Genomic DNA, 19,499 nt, shown 5'->3' with positions numbered 1-19,499 from the left:
CACACTCCGTAGGCCGGGCGTCTGTGCTATAGTGAGCGGACATGGAAGGTCTCTATCGAAGGGCAGGGCACGTGTGACTAAATTCTGCATATCTAGGAAACACCCTGGCACTTTAAGAGAGGTTTTATGTCCATCTGTTCTCTTCCTGGAAAAAGCAGATGCCAGGAATCAGAAACTTCGGTTTTGTGGTTTCCCAACAAATGACAAAGTTCCAGGGATGGTGGTGATCTGTGGGATCTGGTCAGATGAAACTGACTCTGAATCTGTAACTTTCTTACCCTTGAATCCAAATCGCCAGGAGAAATATCAGCAACTTCAGATATGCAGATGATCCCACTCTAGTGGTAGAAAGTGAAGAGGAACTGGAGCCTCTTTATGAGGGTGAAAGGGGAGAATGAAAAGCTGGTTTTAAATTTAGCATTAAAAAAAAAAAAAAGATCATGGCATCTGGTTCCATAATTTCCTGGCAAATAGAAGGGGAAAGAGAGCAAACAGTGACAGATTTTTGCTTTCCTGGGCTCCAAAATCACCGTGGATGGTGATTGAAGCCATGAAATTAAAAACCCTTCTCTTTGGAAGGAAAGCTATGTCAAACCTAGACAGTGTACTAAAAAAGCAGAGACATCAGTTTGCTGACAAAGGTTGGACTAGTCAAAGCGATGGTTTTTCCAGTAGTCATGTATGGATGTGAGAGTTGGACTATAAAGAAAGCTGAGCGCTGAAGAATTGAGCTTCTGACCTGTGGTGTTGGAGAAGACTCTTGAGAGTCCCTTGGACTGCAAGGAGATCCAACCAGTCCATCCTAAAGGAAATCAGTCTTGAATATTAACTGGAAGAACTGATGCTGAAGCTGAAACTCCAATACTTTGGCCACCTGATGCAAAAGATGCCTGAAGTGCCCACAGTCGTTCCTACCTGGAGGAAGCCTGCAGGAGTATCAGAGCTGGGGCCTGGGCGTCCCCGGAAATCTAGGAAGGGCCCCCACGGGTGTCTCTGCGTGTAGGGGACCCACTTGGGAGGCGGTGCTGCCTTCCCTCTATTTGTAGGTGTAGACAGTGAGTCCTAAGGGGTGAGCCTCTCACACCAGCACACAGCTGCTGAGCTGCCCTCATCACCAGGCCCCCGCGTTCAAGTTCTTAACCTTCACACGAGGGATCTAGTGAGCGTGGAGGGGTGCACGGGTGACCGCCTGGGGAGGGCCCTCACAAGGGGCCACTTCCAAGTGCCTCCCTCAGTGGGTTTTCCATGGAACCAACTTTTCCATGGAGTATAGGTGTAAAATCTTTTGTGGATAAAGATCACACTGAGCGAGTGAGTGAAAGTCTCTCTGTCATGTCTGACTCTAGTCCATGGAATGCTCTAGGCTGGAATACTGGAGTGGGTAGCCTATCCCTTCCCCAGTGGATCTTCTGAAGCCAGGGAATCAAACCAGCATCTCTTATGTCTCCTGCATTGCAGGTGACTCTTTACCAACTGAGCTATCAGGAAGCCCTACACTAGAAATCAACAAAATAGGACACTAACAGCACAGAAAACTCACGAAGTCTTACGTTGCTTCTTTTTAAAGATTAGTTGGGCTTCCCAGGTGACCCTAGAGCTAAAAGAGCCTGCCTGCCAATGTAGGAGATGAAAGAGATGCTGGCTTGATCCCTGGGTCTGGAAGATCCCCTGGAGAAGAAAATGGCAACCCACTCCAGTATTCTTGCCTGGAGAATCCCACAGACAGAGGAGCCTGACGGGCTACAGTCCATGGGGTCGCAAAGAGCTGGACACGACTGGCAACTTAGCACACGAGATTAGTTAAAACGAGTGGTACCTGTTGTGACTGATCATGAAAAAAGAAAGACAGAAAAAAACCACAAACTGTCAAGATCAGGAATTAGGGGAAATTTAACTGCAATCCTACAGATCTTAAAAGGGCAATCAGTCAAACCAGGGGCAGGCAGAATCGAAGTAACAGCTTTCCCAGCCACTGCCGACAGTGCTGGTGGGAACAGGCACCAGCTGAGGTTTTCTCTGTGTTGTTTCAGAAACATTTCCTTTCCGAGGTCAATATCTAGTTTGCCAGACAGAACAGCTGATATTTGCATGTGTGAGGCATAAATGTTTTTTTATTTTGCATTGCGATTCATTTGGACGCAAGGAGGATTTTGCCTGTTTCCTTAAGCAAAGGATAAACAGAAAGCGTCCAGCACACAGTCGCAAATACGTTGGGAAAACTGCTTCCCTTTTACTGGGAGAGCCTGGTTTGCAAGGCCACGTCGTTCACAGCGAGGGGCCGCTCCCATGCCCTCGCCCCTGGGAGTCCCACGGCCCACTCCCCCCCCACAACAGGCTGCGGTCTCTGTGGAGCCTCTGGGTTTAGTCTCTGCCCTGGTCCCTGCTCTCTGCCCTTTTTAGTGTGTTGATAACGAGTGTGTGTGCGCATGCTCAGTCAGTCCGACTCTTTGTGACTATGTAGACTGTAGCCTGCCAGGCTCCTCTGTCCATGGGATTTCCCAGGCAAGAATACTGGAGTGGGTTGCCATTTCCTCCTCCAGGGGATCTTCCTGACCCAGGGATCGAACCCAGGTCTCCTGTGTTCCCTGCATTGGCAGGCGGGCTCTTTACCACTGTGCCACCGGGGAGCCCCACTGATACCAAGACTAGCCTTCTTTTCAGAGCACTTGCATTCACCATCGATTTGGATGACGCTCTCTGGTCAATTTTACAGACAGAAGGGGGCCCGTGATGTGGCCCAAGCACTCAGGTGTGAGTGGCAGCAACCGAACTGTGGCCAGTGCCCAGCGGATCCAGGCTCCACGGTGCTGGGGTGGGGGAGGGAGGGGAGCCCACCCTCCCCCACCCCCCAGATGCTATGTCCCACATCCTCGGGGCAGCATCCTGGGAAGTCTGTCCAGACATCTCCCAATGTGGACTCGTCACTGTCACTTCATGGGTGGAGGGGCCAGCACCCTCCAAGTTACGATGCTCCTGAGGGTTAGAGAGTCACCTGAGACTCACCAGTGTGTTACCCAGGGCTGGGAAGGCGTGACGTGGTCTCCAGGATGGAAGCCTTGTCCCAGGGACTTGCCGAGAAGGTGCTCTTAGGGAAACTAAGTTTCTGGGTAAAGGAGAAAGCAGAGAGACACTGGAGGAGACTGGGTGACCCCAAGGGGCACTAGCGGTGTCCAGGGGTTGCACAATGATGCAGGTTGGCTGGCAGTGCCCGAGCCCAGGGCCTGGCCCATCCCAGCTCCCCACGTTCACAGTGACCTCATTGGTCACTGTCTGCCCCACTTCCCGCTCTGGACCTAGGTGATGGGAGCTCCAGGCGGGGGACCTGGCCTGGCATGTGGTGACGTGGTGTTTGCACTCATAGGGCTCAGACCCCTGAACATGACCCCACTGACCCTGAGGCTATACCAGCTGAGACAACAGAGCCAGAGAGTTCTGAAACAATCTCTCAGTGGTGGGGATGGGACTTCCAACAATGGGCCCATTCACAACCAAGCACAGCCAGTACCCACTGCTGTGCCGTCCCAGGGCCTGCAGAGAAACACTGCGGGTGGTGGGAGGGTCAGTGACAGACAAAGATGACTTCATGCTTGTTATAAAGCACAGCTGTCCCAAGAGGCTGGCTGGTGGGCACCAGGGCCCTGCAGTCGAAGCCGAATCGCAGAGATTGTTCCACTTTCTTTCCTCACTTTCTGTCTGCTCAGAAGGCATGTCTGAAAGTCAGGGGCACTGTCTCAAGGACGCCTGTCTATGCTCAGAGTCTGGTAGCTCCCGGCAGAGATTACACTACTCTTCCACTAACAATGGGATATTTGACCATAGTTGAGAAAAATGTCCTCAAAATGTTAAACATGAAGCACAAAGGGAGGGGACCCCTCACCAGTGGAAAAGAAAAGAGCAGACATCCGGGCAAAAACGGAGCTGTGATCATGTGAGCGGTGCCTTGAAGTCTAGCTGCTCTGACCTTCGTTCTAGAATCACCAGGAGAGCCTCATTAGGGAAGTAAGTGAGGGGACCGTCTCTGGTGGTCTAGTGGTTAAGACTCTGCCTTGCAAAGCAGGGGACGTGACTTCCATCCCTGGTCTGGGAACTAAGAGCCCACATCCTGGGGAACAACCAGGCCCGCATGTCACAAGTAGACTCCATGCACTGCCAGGAACGATCTTGCGTACCGCAAGGAAGACCCAATGCAGCCAAACAATAAATAAGTATTTTAAAAGGCAGTAAATGAGATGGGAAGAGCTGCAGTCAGCCCGTTGCCCAGTTACCCTGCAGCTGCCCATCGACGAGTCCTTCGTGGGCACTTACTGTCAGTGTTGCGAAGATTCTAGCTCTGCCCTGAGATGTGCGTAACTCTTCACATAGCTGTACAACCAGAGGCGGCCTGTTTGCTCCAGAACAAATGTGGGGTTTTCTCCCAGCACAGGGAAGAGTGAGAGGCATCAGAGAAGGTGGGGGGTAGAGGGACTGCAGGACCAGGAGAGATGGGATAGGAAGATTGGTCAGCTGTGCCCACTGGCGATGTCGTGTCTGCCAGCCCTGGGAAGGGGCAGGAGAAAACTGGTGAGCAGAGAGGGGGATGAAGCCGCTGGGGGTGGGCTTTGTAATGTGCCCAAGGTCCCCTTGGCCCACCCTCCTGGGCAGTATACAGACCAGCCACCTCCAAAACCTCCCTTGTCCTCGTCTTCTTGGTGTGAGCAAACTCTCTGAGGTTTCAGAGAGTTCTGGTACCTCTCCATGGAAAACACCGAGTCTGTTTTTAAGGAAACAAACCCAAGTCAGTATCTCGACATCATTGTTCAAACATACATTTGAACATAAGACTGGGCTTCCCTGGTGGTTCAGATGGTAAAGAATCCACCAGCAATGTGGGAGACCTGGGTTTGATCCCTGGGTTGGGAAGATCCCCTGGAGGAGGGCATGGCAACCCACTCCAATATTCTTACCTGGAGAATTCCATGGACAGAGGAGCCCTGTGGGCTGCAGTCCACGGGGTTGCAAAGTGTCAGGCACGACTGAGTGACTATGCGCACGCACACACATTGGAACCCAGCTCATGGAGACGTTTGACCAGAAGTTCCATGCTTGCCTGCTGGTGGGGTGCCCGCCTTGGAACATGGACGCCCCACACGCACGGACACGGTCCCACCAGCTGGGTGGTGGACGGTCCTGAGCGGCCCTGTCCTTCTCCATAGCAGCACAGTCAGGCCAGCTGTACCTCAGAGCCCAGACTGTCCTTAACTGTGAAGGATCACTAACACCCCACCCTGAGCTGCAGAGAAAGCAGGTCTTGCCCGTTCAGCTGGGGCCGTGGACGCCGCTGTTCCAGAACATGACTGCTGACTTTGATTGGTATTACTGGCTCCTTCACGAGATCAGGAGCCCCAGTGCTGGGTCCCAGGGATGTCCACCTAGGGCACGTGGTATGCTGGCACTGTGGGGGGACATGCCCAGGGGTCTTTCAGGAACCGTGGACGGGTCCACGAAGAAAACTTGCTCTTCGATATCGTTGAGCTGGGAGCAGTGTGCTCTAGTGGGCTGCGCTGAGCTGGTGCTAGAAGGACCTGGAAGCTGCCCTGTGTCCTGTCCGCCGTCCTGGATAGGTATGTAATATAGTCAGGGATTCCCCTGCATCAGCTGAACATCAGGCATCACGCAAGAGGAAGACTCAGTCACAACTTTCCTTAATCAGATTTTTAAAAATTACTAAATTACCCAAGCTCATTGTGTACCAGAGATCAAAGGTACCAGATTTTTAAAGAAGAAGTTAGGAGTCCGTGTCCCCAGGATGAACCCTAACTTTGTTCCTCCAGCCTTCTGCAGGCGACCTCCAGTTTGCTCTTATCTTTCTGCTGGGTGGGTACTGCAATTTTGTGAAATTAAAAAAAAAATTGAAGCCAAATGAAAAAAAATTTAAAGCTTATTAAAAACATTCATCTGAAGAGACTCCCTCATTTACCCACTAAAAGACTTTGATGGTTACTGGTGTGAATCAAAGGGACCCCGGCCCCAGCCACGTAGGGCGACCGTACTAATGGCCACTGGGAGCCATTGTCCTTTGTCTCCTGAAGGCGAAGTGCCAGAGAGCCGGCTGTTTGAGCAGCGGCCCTGGCTGTGCTTTCCTGGGGGCCTCCCCACGTCTACACTCGTGGGGAAGAGCCAGCATCACCATCATCCCATTCCGGGTGGGAGGGAGATGCGGAGTCACAGCGTTGCAACACCCACCAACCCCGGATTTTCCAGGGACACGCCGGTTCACTGAGGTTCTTCCCCAACGCAGGCTTTACTTCCGGTTCACGAGATTCTTTCCCCCATGCTGGCTTTACTTCCGGTTCACTGAGATTCTCCACCCCGCCACTGCCCCATGCTGGCTTTACTGACTTTACTTCCGTCAGGAGAACTGAGGGCCCAGCTCGTTGGAGGCACCTTCCATCCTTCCCCTCCTCCCCTCAGGACTGCCGGCTGGAAGGATCTGAGAGGCTCTCTTCCAGCTCGTTTGCACCAAATAAGGGGCCCTTTGGTGCACGATAAACCCAAATCAAGGAAGTGATCGCTTTCATTCAGAAATCGCTCTGTGTCTTGGTCAAATAATGAGTCTTAAAATAGCAAGACCACAATGAAGGGCGAGTCAGAGTACACAGCTGAGTGCGTGGATTAAAGCCACCGTGGAAACCATCCATGAGCACGGTCTCCACAAGCCCCAGCTTCTGTAGAAACCTAGTTTATTTCTGTATCAACTAATTTGACTCCAGGATCCTATTCATTTGGCTTTTCCTTTATCAAAAAACTTAGTATATCATAAAAGTTTGCGGTCAAGTACAAATTTTGTAATTTGCAATAAATAGAGATACTAGATTTCCCCGCCTCGTTTGTAATTTAACAACAACAACCAAAAAAAGTCAGATAAGAACAGAAGAGAAAAGGAGTTGCCCAGTGGTCACGTGATCTTGGTCAGAAAGATTCATTCTCTCTTGTCTTCCCTCTTCTTGTTTTCTTCAAGCAAAGAAGTAAGAGTTAAACAGAAGTATTTAATGTGTTGGGCTTCCCTGGTGGCTCAGACTGTAAAGAATCCACCTGCAACACTGGAGACCTGGGTTCAGTCCTGGGGTCAGGAAGATCCTCTGGAGGAGGGTGTGGCAACCCACTCAGTATTCTTGCCTGGAAAATCCCACAGACAGAGGAGACTGACAGGCTACATCAGAAAGAGTTGGACATGACAAGTGACTAAGCACTGCACACTTCGGTATATGTGCTTGGAATTAAACACCAGTGCAGATACGACACTGTGGCTGCCCTACACACAGGTCCATGAGCACCATCTTTCTAGGCTCCATACGTAGGCACTAATATACGATATTTGTCTTTCTCTTTCTGACTTCCTTAATTCTGTATAATAGGCTCTAGGTTCATCTACTTTATCAGAACTGATTCCAGTGTGTTCCTTTTTATGACCAAGTAATATTCCATTGTATATATGTACCACAGCTTTATCCATTCATCTGTTGATGGACACCTAGGTTTGGAAGGTGGATTCTTAATCTCAGGGACCACCAGGGAAATCCCATTCTTCAATAATCTTTTATATCCATTTTTACATAAACTATTAAGTAGCCTGATAAGGTTGGAGAAGGAAATGGCAACCCACTCCAGTACTCTTGCCTGGAGAATCCCACGGACAGAGGAGCCTGGCAGGCTGCAGTCCATGGGGTCACGGAGAGTCAGACACGACTGAGTGACTAACACACACACACACACAGCCTGGTAAAGTTGTGACCTGACGATTTTTCAATGGGGTAGCAGGAAAGAATTTGATGTCCCCCTTGCTAACAGGACTGTGATGTGAGTGAGGCGCTGGGAAGGACAGGGGGATTTGGACATTATTTCTTTGGTATCAGATCCTGCTAGAATGAACACTTGAATTTCTGTTTCACGGCTTCCACTAGGGGTGATCTGCAGCTCACCACCGGGCAGCTTCTGCGCTCTGAAGCGTGGGGCTGCCCTGCTAACTTCCAGCTCTTCCAAATGACTAGCTGAGGTTTCTCTGGGTGGTAGGTAACTACTCAGTTCAGTTATTAAATAAAAACAAGCAACTTTTTAAGTTTGGTTTTCGCAATCCATAAGAGCATCTCAATAAGGAAATAGAGGAAGCAAAAGCTATTTTTAGTTCTTTGGTTTCTAAAATAAAAGCTAACTCTGCCTCAACTTGAGCAAAAAAGAGTTCTGAGAAGCTTGAGGGATCTGAAAAGAATGGAAGTTGGGGGAGTGCCATCGGTGAGGGGACTCAGAGGCCCACACCTCCAGCTTAAAATAAAGGAGTCTGCTGATGAATACAGTCATTAACATTGGAACAACTTTGAGTGGCAACAGAGGGTAACTAGACTGACCTGGTGATCCTTTCCTAATGTGTGAAAATACAAAGTTACTATGTTGTACACCTTCAACTAGTACATACAATATTATAGGAGTGTAAGTTAGTTATGGGCTTCCGAGGTGGTGGTAAAAAATCTGCCTGCCGATGCAGGAGACATAAGAGTCGCAGGTTCGATCCCTGGGTCAGGAAGATCCCCTGGAGGAGGGAATGGCAGCCCACTCCAGTATCCTTGCCTGGAGAATCCCATGGACAGAGGAGACTGACGGGTTACAGTCCATGGGGTGGCAAAGACTTGGACAGGACTGAAGCGACTTAGCATGCGTGCAAGTGAATTAGACTTCACTTTTTAAAACATTGAAAGAATGGGAGGAAAGGCTGAGGAAGCAGGCTTTGGTGAGAGTGGTTATCCAGCCCGCAGGCAATAATGGGGGGAGTCCGTCTTGGGTGACCCTGTGTCAGTCCCTGCGGGGTGCAGATTTGGGGCTTTGCTCTCACGTCGTGGGTGTGGGGAAGTGAGGATGTTTGCCCAAAGAGGGACGGGCTGGATGCCACTGGCCACTGCAGGTCAGGGATGTGGAGCACCGCCCTGCACTGGGCCCCTCTGAGCTTGTCCCCATGGTGACCATGGGCATCCACCTACAAAATCCGAACCTGCCGCCTCTGGTCTGAGAGCTTGGGGTGCATCACTGCACGTCCCTGTGGGGCTTATACGCTGGTGGTGGGAGATGCTGAATACTGGGGGCGAGTCCTCAGGTAGGAGGATCAGCTCCGTGGTGGGACTGAGCCCCAAGGGAGCCCGAGTGGTGAATGGGCAGTGGGCCTGCAGGGAGGTGAGGGGATCGCACAGGGACCTGCGTGAGTAGGCGGTAGGCAGTTCTAGGGAGGTGCTTGCCCGGGTCTGCACAGCTGTTCAGTGGCTGATCCGAGGTTCCACCTAAATAGTTCTGTGCCTCCGTGTGTGGCCTTCGCTCCCCACCCTCAGGGAGGACCTGGCCTTCTGTGAGCATCAGCTCACCTCCAGGATCACCTCATCTCTGCAAAGTCCTCCGGGCAAGGAAGAAACGTGGTTCATTTATCAGCTAAGTTGCTGCTTTTTCAGTAGTACCTTACAGAAATTTGAAACATATTTTAAAGGGTAATTAAATATCAAAAATAGCGGACGTTCACTTTTTGCAAGGAGAAATTCTATGGCTTGATCTCACCTTGGTCACGTTTTATCGTTCTCGTGCAGCGAAGTAATTAAAGATGCTAAGTGCTGCTGAGCAAAGCCAGGCTGTGGCTCGACTGGTCCTCTCCTAAGTGCTGCACCAGTTATCGGGACAGAATGAGGACTCTTCCTGTTCATCCTGAGGGTGTCCTATGCAAGTTTTGGTTACTGAGCAACAGTAGTCAAAGCATTTTCATATGCTTTGTCTCATTGTTCTATTAACAAAAGTATCAGATTAGATAGAGGGAATGCTCGTTTCTTAGGAGATGAGGTATTTGACAATGGTAAAATACAAACACAGGAAACAACATGATTTTGAGAAGTTTTCTGAGGTTTTTGGTAACCATGAAGGAATTAGTAACTTAAAGTGATTGTTTCCTCTAAACATCAAAGTCAAATAATGAGCTTTTGTTGTTTTTTAATAACTAGGTTTTTCTTGCTTATAAAAACCTGGGGGAATACTGAGAGATAAAAATCAGAAAATAAAAACCACTCATAATTCTGCTATCCACATGTCATCTCTTTGATCATCTTTGTGCCTCTCCCTTTTAGCATCTATGCAAATGTAAAGAGCCCTACTGAAAATTAACATGAGAATTTTCTCACATTATTAAAAGTTTTTCTACCACGTGATATTATTGGCCGTGTAGCTTTCCCCTATTACTCTAATTTTTAAAACAAATTCCCTACACAGTATTCAGTTTGACCTCCATTTGGGGGAGGCATTTTAAACACGAGTAACTGTGTTACAGTGAGTAACTGTGTGTGCTAATACTTACGCATTTGTATAAAGTCACTTATTTATGTAAGTCATTACATTTGGGGGCTTCAAAATCACTACAGATGGTGACTGCAGCCTTGAAATTAAAAGACGCTTGCTCCTTGGAAAAAAAGCTTTGACCAACGTAGACAGCATATTAAAAAGCAGAGACGTAATTACTTTGCCAACAAAGGTCTTTCTAGTTGAAGCTTTGGTTTTTTATGTATGGATGTGAGAATTGGATTATAAAGAAAGCTGAGCGCAGAAGAATTGATGCTTTTGAACTGTGGTGTTGGAGAAGACTCTTGAGGGTTCCTTGGACTGCAAGGAGATCCAACAAGTCCATTCTGAAGGAGAGCAGTCCTGAATATTCATTGGAAGGACTGATGCTGAAGCTGAAACTCCAATACTTTGGCCACCTGATTCGAAAAACTGGCTCATTTGAAAAGACCCTGATGCTGGGGAAGATTGAAGGCGGGAGGAGAAGGGTTCGAAAGAGGATGAGACGGTTGGATGGCATCAACGACTCGATGGACGTGAGTTTGAGCAAGCTCCAGGAGTTGGTGACGGAGAGGGAGGCCTGGCGTGCTGCAGTCCATGGGGTCGCAAAGAGTCGGACATGACTGAGTGAGTGAACTGAACTGAACTGATGTAAGTCACACTTTAGTGAGTAGGGATGTTTGTGCATCTTTATATGCATCTCTGATTTTTCTTGGAATAAACTTCTGGAACCAAGAGTCTGAATATATTGAGTCTTTTTAAAATAGCTTTTCTCTTTTAAAAATTAGATATTTATTTATTCAGCTGCTCTGGGTCTTAGTGGTCGTGTGCAGGATTTTTTTTTCAGCCACAGAAAGCAGGGTCTTTCGTTGTGCCATGCAAAGTCTTGGTTGTGGTGTGTGGGCTCGAGTTCCCTGACCAGGGATCCGACTTGAGCCCACTGCTTTGGGAGCAGTGAGTCTTAGTCCCTGGAGCACCAGGGAAGTCCTTACAGCTTTTCTGTGAGAAAGTCTGTGATAATAGACACTTCAAAGTGCTATCTGAGAATGTCCTTCCCATTGACCCCTGCAAGCATATGGTAGGATCACTTAAAGAAATGTTAATTTGATAGGAAAAAAGAAAAGACAGCTTGTGGGATTTTGTTGATTAATAATGAAGCTGAACTTTTAATTTATTTTCATGTTGTAACTACGGTCATTCTTCTTGGATGAATTGTTCACCTTGGCTGTTTGTTGAAAGTATTCTATTCAGCATATGAAAGGTGACCACAATTACTCATATTTAGAAAGCTTTTAGTGTCTCCTAGACTTGTCTCCTATTACAAACTCTGCTTGGCCAAACTCAAGATCAGTTCCTGGCACCCTTCCCCTGGGCCTCCTTCTTGAGGCCTGTCCTGGGCCTGCCTCGTCCAGGGGGTAGGGTGGGGGGCAGCAGGAATCCTGCTAAGTAGGGCTGGGGATTCCCGTCCTCGGTTGGTCACCCGGGCCTGCTCTCAGCAAGAATCCTCACCCTTGGCGTCTTTATCCGTAGTTCCCCACCTGCTGACCCCCCGCCCCCACTCTGCTCCTCCACTCTGAATCCCCGGTTGCATTTGCTATATTTGGAGTTAAGCCCAGTCTCTCTTCCTATTGTGAAAATCTTCTTATTGAGGAGGGGAGATAATTGTCCTTTTTTTTTAAATCGGAGCACAGTTGCTTTACAATGTTGTTAGCGTCTACTGTAGAGCAGAATGAATCAGCCACACATCCATGTATCCACTCTTCCGTGGATTTCCTTCCCATTCAGGCCCCCCGGGGTGCTGAGTTCCCGTGCGTGCAGCGGGTCCCCACTCGTCGTCTCTTTTATGCGTAGCTGTGTGTGTCTGCCGCTGGTCTTGCCCCAGTGCAGTAGCCCGGGATAACACTTTCCTTACGTCTCTTTTATGCGTAGCTGTGTGTGTCTGCCGCCGGTCTCGGCCCCAGTGCAGTAGCCCGGGATAACACTTTCCTTACCGGTTTCACAGGTGCCATCCTTAACGCCACAGAGCGTACGTATCTGAGTTCATTTAATTATCTTGACGTCCTTGTGAGGTAGGCACTATTTTGCAGACATGAAGACTGCGGCCCAGAAAGGCTGCTCACTCGGCCCCTGTCACACGGCGGTCAGCGTGGGGGCCAGGAGCAGACCTGGCCAGTCTGCTCCTAATGCCGCCACAGGTACCGTCTCACGGGCTTCAGGGCTGGGGGGAAGGGGGCTCGTAGATTTGCAATCAGCAGAGACGTCCCCTTCTAAGCGGTTTTATTTTTCTTCGTGTTAGAAGAAAAAAGCATATATATATTTACAAGTATATATGTATATATATAAAATAACATTTTCTTTATCCATTTATCCTCCGATGGACACTGAGGTTACTTCCTTATCTCGGCTATTGTAAATAATGCTACAATGAACAAGTGTTTAGATATCTCTTAACCTAATGACCTCTTTTCCTTTGGATATACACCCAGAAGTGGGATTGCTGGATTGTCTGGTAGTTCTATTTTTAAAAACATTTTGAAGAACCTCCGTACCATTTTCTATTGTGGTTGAACTGATTTGCATTCCCACCAACAGGGAGCGTACTATGCGAACCAGCAATTTCACCGGAAAAAGCGATCCTGTGTGGACTTCTGTGAAACACTATGAACACAGCCATTATTTGCCAGCACTCTGCTCCCCTCAGGGTGCCTCCCTGGTGGCTCGGAGGGTAAAGCGTCTGCCTGCAATGCGGGAGACTTGCGCTCCATCCCTGGGTCAGGAAGATCCCCTGGAGAAGGAAATGGCAACCCACTCCAGTGTTCTTGCCTGGAGAATCCCATGGACAGTAGAGCTGAGCGTACGAAGTCTGTGTCAGGGAGCAGGAAGTCTCTGTCCCTCTTGAGGGTAGCCACCCACTTCCCGGGGGAGTGAAAGTAAGTGCCGAAGAGCGGACCTTCAGCTGTCTCTCTGCCATGAACAGGGTCCACTTGCAGACGCCCAGATCCCAGATCTGCCCTGGCCACACGTCTCGGCATCCTGCTGCCAGGACGCACGAAAGCACCTGAAAGGGTGGTCTGATGTGATTGACTGAAGAGCAAACAGATAATGAGGGCTTCTTCCATAGTTACGTAGTCTCCTGAGGTGTCATCAGGCTATGACTCGCACATTTGTGCTCAGTCACGTCCAACTCTTCATGATCCCACGGACTGTAGCCCTCTGTCCGTGGGATTTTCCAGGCAAGAATACCGGAGTGGATTGGTTTAGTATCATTCTCCATTTCACGAGTGCCTGCAGCCTTTAAAAATGCAAACACATGTGGTGTTCCCAAGTGCTTACTGATTTCCAGGCAAGAGCAAAGATCCTAATGTTCAAGGAGATTTCTTGGGGGAAAGAATCTAAAAAGAGCAAGAAAGTTATGGGGTGAAAGCAAATCAGCAATGAATTCCGACGTGAAGGGCAGCTGTTGTCAGGACGGTAAACAGAACTGGCGATGCTGGCGAGGGGCCTGTGAGCGCCCACTGGTTGCCAGGCACCGCTGGGATGTTGTGACAACCATCTATAGAGGCTCAGGCCGGCACGAGTCCCCGGCCCGGACTGGGGGTGCACACACCGGGGCCGAGGGCCAGCTGGAGCTGCGCCCAAGCGCGCAGAGCTGAGGAGGGCGCGCAGGCACCTGGAGCTCAGCGGGATGGGGGTTCCACTAGATCAAGCAGCAGAAGAGAGGAGAGGGCAGGATAAGGGGATGGGTGCGCCGACCTCTCTGGCACCTTTCTCTCCGGGAGGCCACCTGGGCACCCTCTGTGTTGGCCCAGGAAAGACAGTGGGCCTGGTTGTTTTTCTAGGGAATTAAGAGGCGACTAGAACCACGCCTGAAAATGCTGCAGCGGGCCTGACAGGCCTCTTTATTTAAAAACAAACATCCCATTGTTTGGTAGCTTTGGGGTTTGTTTTGCAAAATTAAACCTGGCAATGGAGATCAGATTTTTGTATCCCTTCACTTTTCATGAAAAAGACTCAAGAGAAAAGAAATGTATTATATTCTTAAATGGGCTTCCTTGGTACTTTAGACAGTAAAGGATTTGTTTGCAATGCAGGAGACCTGGGTTCTATTCCTGGGTCTGGAAATTCCCTTGGAGAAGGAAATGGCTACCCACTCCAGTATTTTTGCCTGGATTATTCCATGGACAGAGGAGCCTGGCGGGCTAAAGTCCATGGGGGTCACAAAGAGGCAGACACGACTGAGCAACTAACACACACATGTTCTTAAATACTCTTGGAAATAATGTGGAGGGTTTGATTTTTTTTTTTTTTTTTTGAGTCATGAAAATAAGTCTTAAGTGGAGGCACCATTAAACTGTCTTTTTACTTCCAGCTGAGTTAACAGCTCTTCTGTGTCATGGTTGAGCGATCTGTGTTCAGCCCTGGCTGCCCCTGGATCGTTAGGAACAAACAAAGCAGGAGACAACGTCTAGTGACTCAGATCCCCGGGGGGCCTGGGCGCCCGGCCGAAACTTCCTGGTGCTCGTAAGGTGTGGCCAGAGGTGGGAACCTCTCTAAAACTCGACTACCCAGACTCCACACGCCCAGCTCCCCAGGGAGTTATTTAAGCACCTCACTTACACCAGCAACTTAAAACCCACTCGTGTTTCATTTCCCTTCTCACCAGCATTTGTAGCGGAGAAACCTTGGGAACGCAGGCTGCAGAGCACCACCTTCACGGTGTAACTCGAATAGAAGGAGATGCAGAGTTTCGGTTCCCAGTACGCAAACCCGAGGAAGCGGTATTCTGGCTTTCGGCAATGCAGCAATGCTGAAACGTGTCCAAGGCAATAAACCCGCATGGCACTAAACCAGAGCCCCGTCACCTCCCGCTGGTTTGGGTTACGGACAGGGTGAGCCCTCAGAGTTTGCAGCCACAGGGTCCCAAGATATTAACAGGGAGTCCCTGCGTCAGGCAGGTGAGGTCCTTCCAGTCCCATTTACAAATTCAGTTCAGTTCAGTTCAGTTCATTTCAGTCGCTCAGTCGTGTCCGACTCTTTGCGACCCCATGAATCGCAGCACGCCAGGCCTCCCTGTCCATCACCATCTCACAGAATTTAGAGGGAGGCCCAGCAGTCCCTAACAGGCCAGAGGGTTAGACACGTTTGGGTCGGGATCAGACACACGTGGACTGATTCCTGTCCTTCTACGACTCAGCCACGTGAGCTTGGAGTTATGGGCCTAAGTCAGACTTAATGGCAGACTCTGGACACTGACCCCAGGGCTCCACCTTGCTGGGCCCTTTCATGCTTCCAGGACCCCCTCGCCCCCAGGTGGCTCACTGCCTCTGGGGGGTCTCACTGCTTCTGAGACCCTTTACCCCAGTCCCCGACCCCATCTAGCTCTCATTCCATTCAGTTCTACCACCATCATCTCAGGACACGCACACTCATGTTCTCCTTTCTGCGTGCTGACTGGTTCTGGGTCGTGTGCTGTGACATCCTGGGCTGTGCTCCACCGATACTCACCTGAGTCCCCACAGGTGACACCCTGTGGACCCGCCTTCACGCAGTGTGACTGCAGCTGTGCCCACCCCCCACTGCTGCTCCCTGCAGACAGAAGCCTCCACCTCCGGGCAGCACAGAGCAGCGAGGTGGTCACAACATCGCCGCCTTCTTGCACGCCACCCTGGATTCATCGAGTTCAGCGTGAGCACATTTGCAGAAAAGCTTTCCTCCCATGGTCAGTGCGGTTGTGCTGGGGGACCCCCCGCAGCCCACAAGGTGTCCAGGTCACGTCAGCTGTAGGCCAGGCTGCCCCCTCCTCAGGGTCTCCCCGCCAGGGGCCTGGGACTGAAAGAGAACGGGGCAGAGGAAAGAACGGCGGAGCGACTTGGCGACGGCCCCGCAGGGCGCACCGGCCACATCCCAGCGCCTGACACCAGGGCTGGCTGGCGGCAGGCCCCCAGGGCAGGCCCGGGAGGACAATATGAAACCTGTGAGACAAAGGCGGCCTTCTGTCAGCCTCTTCCCTCCTGGCCTCTCCTCCACATGCAGAATACATGCCTGCCTCCCTGCCTCCAGGCTCCATGGCCAGGACTGCGGATCTGAGATCGCGGGGCCAGTGCTGATGGGCGGTGGGCTGGGGTGTTCCTTGAAAAGCTCCTGCCGCCTCTCCCATGGAAAGAGGTCCCAGGCCGTGGTGTCTGGCTTGTGTCTCAGCCTTCTGGAAGGATCTGGTAAGGAAGCTCCCAGGGGAGGGGAGCTCCAAACAGCGTGTTGATGCCGCCATATAGAGCTTTGCCCCATCTCAGCTCTTTCCCCGAAGACTGTGCTGTTGGATGTGAAATACTCATCTGACTGATTTCCACAGACTCTTACTTCCATAGATCAACCCATTGTGCGTGCTAAGTTGCTTCATCGTGTCTGACTCTTTGCGGCCCCCTGGACAGCAGCCCACCAGGCTCCTCTGTCCATGAGATTCTCCAGGCAAGGATACTGGAGTGGGTTTCCAGTTCCTTCTCCAGGGGATCTTCCTGGCCCAGGGATTGAACCCAGGTCTCCTGCATTGACAGGTGGATTCTTTACATTTAGTGCCACCTGCAAAGCCCTAGATCAGCCCATTAGTTTATACATTTTCTTTGCTTCTCAAGTTATCTGGGGTGAAGAATCAATTTTTTTTTCTATCTTCAATTTCAATGAAATTTTAAAAAGACCTGCAAAGTACACGGCAAATTTTTCTATTATTAATTCAACAGACGTAAGGCTTCTTTGACCCACGTTGTAGCCCAGATGGCTCTAGTGGTGAAGAGCCTGCCCACCGATGCAGGAGACGTAGGAGACCTGGGTTCAATCCCTGGGGCAGGAAGATCCCCTGGAGGAGGCAATGGCAACCCACTCCAGTATCCTTGCCTGGAGAATCCCATGGACAGAGGAGCCTGGCAGGCTACAGTCCATGGGGTCACAGAGTTGGACACGACTGAGCGACTGAACACACATGAAAATTTCCACTTTCAGTTTTCTAAGCGGCTTTTGAGTCCTTCCTACCGGCTTCTGTGCTCATCTCCCAGGGACCAGCTTTGAGCGTCACGGCTCTGAAGGGCCTTTGCCTCCTTGTGGGTTTGCGCAGTGCGTCAGGTTTAGAACCTTCTGGATGTGACTTTGCTTCTGACTAGGAGCCTGAACTCAGCTCCTGACAAGCTGACGGAGAGAATCTGTCCAGATGAGGGAGCTTGCACGGCACACGTCTTATCGGGCCTTTGCTTTGGGCCTCCCCGGGTCTCCGTCCTTAAGCCCATGCCGTTAATCTTCTCGGTTGCTTTCAGGCGAATGATGAGCTGTGTGCGCGCCTGGCCGTCCTTCCTGTCGCATTTCAGGTGGACAAGCGTGGGCTTGTCGAGTGCAACCGCAGAGGCACCGGCGGCCACCACGTCACCCCTCCCTTCGCAGGGTCCTCTTCCTTTTCTCTGACTCTGCTTCGGAGAGTGCTTCCTTAGCTTCGGGAAGAGGCTGTAATCTAACTCATTGTCTGTTTGCTCTGAAAACCAGCGTGGACGTGCAGAGGCCGACTGGATCACCGTCAGTAACCGTGCTGCCAGTCCGAGAAGCCAGCCCGGCCTCTGAAGCGGTGAGTGCCACCCTGCTGGTGGACGCAGGTCAGGTTTCCCTGGCTTTCTGTCAGGCTGTGTCCTTCCACCTTTCCTCTCCGTAATGACAGTCATCGAGCACATATGTATTGAGCGCCTTTTGGTTCCAAACAAGGCTGCGTTAGTGAGACTCTTGGTCGGAAAAAGTAGAAACCAATTCTGAATAACTTTGCAAAAAAAAATAAAGGGAATGGATGGGAGGGATGGTCAGCAGCTCACAGAGCTGATGCTTCTAGAGAGCAGCTGAGGGAAAGCGAGCAGGATGGAGGAGACCAGGGGTGAAGCCACAGGTGGGGACCGTCACCAAGGCCCGCACGCCCCTGCTCCACTGGCCCGGCGCCCCGATGCGCCCAGCCCTCAGGATCTGAACACGAGCTCTCCTGTGGGCAAATGCAGGTCCCAAGCTCGGCTGACGCTGCCAGGACCTGGCATTTGAGTAGAAGGTGGCGGGGGCTTCCACGAGCAGGTGAGTGTGGACAGTGACCAATTGGGGGTCTTTGCAAGCGTCTCCCTCTGGGACTGCACTCTGGCGAGTCAGGGGGCCTCATGTGTCCTGCAAAGAGAACGGACACCCCTCCTCCAGGCCAGGGAGGCCCGATCTCCACGACACTGACGGTGTAGGGTGGGCTGTTCTCGGTGGCTCCGGGTGGGCCGGCTGCCCGTGCACTGGGGGACGTCGAGGAGCACCTCTGGCCTCTATTCACTGAGTGCACGAGCCGCCCCTCCTCAGGAATGACGACCGATAGGCAACAGTATCTGCCCCTCCTGACTGTGACCCCCATCAGAGGTTTTGTTAAAGTTCCCCAGCCCATGTCAGAGCCCTTGGAGCAGAAACCCCGGGACCTGAGGTTAGAGTTTGCTTTTTAAAGTCTTCCCTGATGGTTTTATGCACGTTAGAGCTTGAGTGCCATGGATATGGGAGCTTTGTAAGTGGTGGCAGGGGAGGGTGGTTAGGTTTCCCTTCTAGAGAGGTCGCTCTGACAGGCAGAGGAGTTTAGAAAGTCCGGGATGGAGAGGATGAACCTGCGATGAAGACCGAGGTAGACGTGGAGCAGAGAGACCAGATGTGAACCCTCGGGGGTGAGTCTCAGAAGACGCACTGTGGGTGCAGGGACACGTGCCCGAGCACCCCTAGATTCCTGATTTGGAGGATGGCGTGACGGTGCCCGAGATTGGGAAAGTCAGGGTGACTCCCAGGAGAAGAGAAGGAGCTCAGAGTAGGACCCGTGGGGCTCCCGGGGCTGACGGGAGCCCCTGATGGAGGCCAGTGTGGAGACGGGGTGTGGTGCCGTCAGCAGCCTGGGGGTCACCGCAGAAGGAACAAGAGGGCAGAGCAGAGCCCTGACAAGCCAGCGGCATGTGGGCAAGGGGAGGACCCGGGAGACAGATGGAGGGCAGAGGCCAGGGAGACGGGAGGAGGAGCAAGGGGAGCTGAGGGAGACCGCAGGAGTGGACCCCTGGCCGGGTGCCAGGATGAGGTGATGGACAAGGGCCAGGGGTCTCATACTCTGTGGATAAGAAGTGGCCTTTGGCAGAGTGATT

At 51.2% G+C, this 19,499-nt stretch overlaps 1 long non-coding RNA gene across 1 annotated transcript; it reads right to left on the bottom strand.

The window, feature by feature from the left end:
- Positions 1-2,003: 2,003 nt before the first annotated feature.
- On the bottom strand, positions 2,004-6,290 carry LOC133254289 (uncharacterized). Its single transcript, XR_009738636.1, has 3 exons — positions 4,944-6,290; positions 4,306-4,750; positions 2,004-3,103 (listed from the first exon to the last, which is right to left on the bottom strand). It is a non-coding gene; the product is annotated as an uncharacterized LOC133254289 (long non-coding RNA).
- Positions 6,291-19,499: the final 13,209 nt, after the last annotated feature.

The sequence above is a fragment of the Bos javanicus genome, chromosome 9, assembly GCF_032452875.1.
Source record: "Bos javanicus breed banteng chromosome 9, ARS-OSU_banteng_1.0, whole genome shotgun sequence".
NCBI lineage: Eukaryota > Metazoa > Chordata > Mammalia > Artiodactyla > Bovidae > Bos > Bos javanicus.
Note: the sequence above shows the minus strand (reverse complement) of the source record. Positions and strands in the feature narration are given on the sequence as shown.